We start from the raw sequence: 3,697 nt of genomic DNA on the forward strand, positions 1-3,697 counted from the left end.
GAGTAAGAAGGATTGGATGAAGACAGTAGGAAAGCAGAGAGACGGAAGGGAAGGCATCTTCATACACTTGTCTGAAGCTCTTACACCAATGATATACATAAGTATCACTATCCTTATCTTTTATGTTATTTTCGTTCATCACCATATATATTTGAGTTTGCCTGACTAAGATTTACAAGATGACCATAGCTTGCTTCAATACTAACAATCTCCGTGGGATCGACCCTTACTCACGTAAGGTTTATTACTTGGACGACCCAGTGCACTTGCTGGTTAGTTGTGCGAAGTTGTGTAATGCCATGGTATTGAGCCACCAAGTTCTTGGAGCCATTACCGGGGATTATTTGAGTTGTGAAAAAGTATTGTTCACAATTTCGCGCACCAAGTTTTTGGCGCCGTTGCCGGGGATTGTTCAAGTTTTGAGCAAGCTTTTGGTAACATCAATGCCAAGATCCGGCGACAACATCAAGTTTTTGGTGTTATTGCCCGGGATTGTTCTTGTGTATGGACAACTGACGGTTCATCTTGTTGCTTAGATTAGGTATTTTTTTTTCTTTCTTTTTTAGAGTTCTTTAAGGATGAATTCTAGTGTTTCAAGGTGATGTTCTTATCATCACCAAAGCTGATTGATTTTCATCAATTTAGCTCTTGAATGCAATGTCCTGCTGAAGCTTAGCCGGCCATGTCTAATTCCTTTAGACTAAAGCTTTAGACTAACATTGCATGATTCCTGGAATTCTCATTAAGAATTTTGATACCTTTATTTTCCTTTTCACTTAATTTTCGAAAAAGCACAAAAAAAAATTACAAAATCATAAAATCCAAAAATATTTCTTGTTTGAGTCTAGAGTCTCATCTTAAGTTTGGTGTCAATTGCATGTTTCTGTTCTTCTTGCATTTTTCGAATTTATGCATGTATCTTAATTAATCTTCAAGTTGTTCTTGATGATTTCCTTGTTTTGATCTTTGAATTCTATTGACTTGAGTGTTTTGTTGTTTCTCATATGCATTCTTATTTTGTTAGTGTCAATAGTGTACAAACTGCTAAGTTTGGTGTCTTGCATGCATTGTTATTTGATTTTTGTTGCATTTTGATTAGTCCTTATTATTAAAAATCCAAAAATATTTTTAATTTGTGTCTTTTCAAGTCAATAATACAGAGAATTGAAGATTCGGAACATACTGCAGAGGAATCACACAGAAAAAGCTGAGCATTCAAAAATGCCCAGTGAAGAAGACAGACTGGCGTTTAAACGCCAGCCAGGGTGCCTGGTTGGGCGTTTAACGCCCAAAAGGGTAGTAGTTTGGGCGTTAAACGCCAGAATGTGCACCATTCTGGGCGTTTAACGCCAGGATGGCAAGGGGGGAAGATTTTGTTTTCAAAATCAATTTTTTTTTAAGTTTTCAAAGTTTTTCAAAATCAAATCTTTTTCAAATCATATCTTTTCAATCAAATGTTTTCAAAATCAATTTCTTTCCTTTTTCAAAGATACTTACTAACAATTAATGATTTGATTGAACATTTTTTGCCTTTTCTGTTAAGGAAAGGTTTTATGTTTGAATCATATCTTTTCTTGTTAGGCAAGTCATTAATTTTTAAAATCAAATCTTTTTAAAATGTTTTTCAAATCAAATCTTTTTTTAAAATTGTTTTCAAATCATATCTTTTAAAATTGTTTTCAAATCATATCTTTTAAAATTGTTTTCAAATCATATCTTTTCAATCATATCTTTTTGATTTCTAATTTCCAATCTTTTTCAAAAATCACTTGATTCTTTTTCTATTCTTAGTTTTTGAGAATCAATTAGTGTTTTTCAAAATGTTTTCAAAATCTTTTACTTAATTTTCGAAAATTACTTCCCTTCTTCTCACATCCTTCTATTTTTGGACTAACTCTATTCCTTAATGCAAAATTCGAACTCCATCTTCTTTGTTAAGTTCGAATTTTCTACTTCTGTCTTCCATTTTTCTTTTCCTCTGACACCTCAAGAAATCTCTATACTGTGACATAGAGGATTCCATATTTTCTTGTTCTCTTCTCTTTCATATGAGCAGGAGCAGAGACAAAGGCATTCTTGTTGAAGCTGACCCTGAACCTGAGAGGACCTTGAAGCAAAAGCTAAGAGAAGCTAAGGCACAACTCTATATTGAGGACCTGACCGAATTCTTCAAGGAAGAAGAACACATGGCAGCCGAAAACAACAACAATGCCAACAATGCAAGGAAGGTGCTGGGTGACTTCACTGCACCTACTCCTGATTTCTATGGGAGAAGCATCTCTATCCCTGCCATTGGAGCAAACAACTTTGAGCTTAAGCCTCAATTAGTTTCTCTAATGCAACAGAATTGCAAGTTCCATGGACTTCCAATGGAAGATCCTCATCAGTTCTTAGCTGAATTCTTGCAAATCTGTGACACAGTCAAGACTAATGGGGTAGACCCTGAGGTCTATAGACTGATGCTATTCCCTTTTGCTGTAAGAGACAGAGCTAGAATATGGTTGGACTCTCAACCTAAAGAAAGCCTGGACTCTTGGGAAAAGCTAGTCAATGCCTTCTTGGCAAAGTTCTTTCCACCACAAAGATGGAGTAAGCTTAGAGTGGAAGTCCAAACCTTCAGACAGAAGGATGGAGAATCCCTCTATGAAGCTTGGGAAAGATACAAACAATTAATCAGAAGATGTCCCTCAGACATGCTTTCTGAATGGAGCATCATAGGTATTTTCTATGATTGTCTCTCTGAACTATCCAAGATGTCTTTGGATAGCTCTGCTGGAGGATCTCTTCATCTGAAGAAGACGCCTGCAGAAGCTCAAGAATTGATTGAAATGGTTGCAAATAACCAATTCATGTACACTTCTGAAAGAAATCCTGTGAACAATGGGACTAGTCAGAAGAAAGGAGTTCTTGAGATTGACACTCTGAATGCCATATTGGCTCAGAACAAGATATTGACTCAACAAGTCAATTTGATTTCTCAAAGTCTGTCTGGAATGCAAATTGCACCAAGCAGTACTAAGGATGCTTCATCTGAAGAAGAAGCTTATGATCCTGAGAACCCTTCCATGGAAGAGGTGAATTACCTAGGAGAACCCTATGGAAACACCTATAATTCTTCATGGAGAAATCACCCAAATTTCTCATGGAAGAATCAAGAGAGACCTCAACAAGGTTTCAACAACAATAATGGTGGAAGAAATAGGCCTGGCAATAACAAGCCTTTTCCATCATCTTCTCAGCAACAGACAGAGAGTTCTAAGCAGAGTACTTCTGACTTAGCAACAATGGTCTCTGATCTAATCAAAACCACCCAAAGTTTCATGAATGAAACAAGGTCCTCCATCAGAAATTTGGAAGGACAAGTGGGACAGCTGAGCAAGAAAATTTCTGAACTCCCTCCTAGCACTCTCCCAAGTAATACAGAAGAAAATCCAAAAGGAGAGTGCAAAGCCATAACCATGGCCGAATATGGAGAGGAAAGAGAGGAGGTGGACGCCATTGAGGAAGACCCCAATGGGCGTGCACCAATCTCCTCTGAGTCCCTCAATGAGGAACAATGGGAATCTGAGGCTCAAAATGAGACCATAGGGATTCCATTGGACTTACTTCTGCCATTCATGGGCTCTGATGAGTATTCTTCCTCTGAAGAGGATGAGTATGTCACTGAAGAGCAAGTTGCTAAATACCTTGAAGCAAT

General features: G+C 37.3%; 1 non-coding gene across 1 annotated transcript; it reads right to left on the bottom strand.

The window, feature by feature from the left end:
• Positions 1 to 2,591: 2,591 nt before the first annotated feature.
• LOC130959065 (small nucleolar RNA R71) lies at positions 2,592 to 2,699 on the bottom strand. The gene has a single exon (XR_009078161.1). It is a non-coding gene; the product is annotated as a small nucleolar RNA R71 (small nucleolar RNA).
• Positions 2,700 to 3,697: the final 998 nt, after the last annotated feature.

The sequence above is a fragment of the Arachis stenosperma genome, chromosome 10, assembly GCF_014773155.1.
Source record: "Arachis stenosperma cultivar V10309 chromosome 10, arast.V10309.gnm1.PFL2, whole genome shotgun sequence".
NCBI lineage: Eukaryota > Viridiplantae > Streptophyta > Magnoliopsida > Fabales > Fabaceae > Arachis > Arachis stenosperma.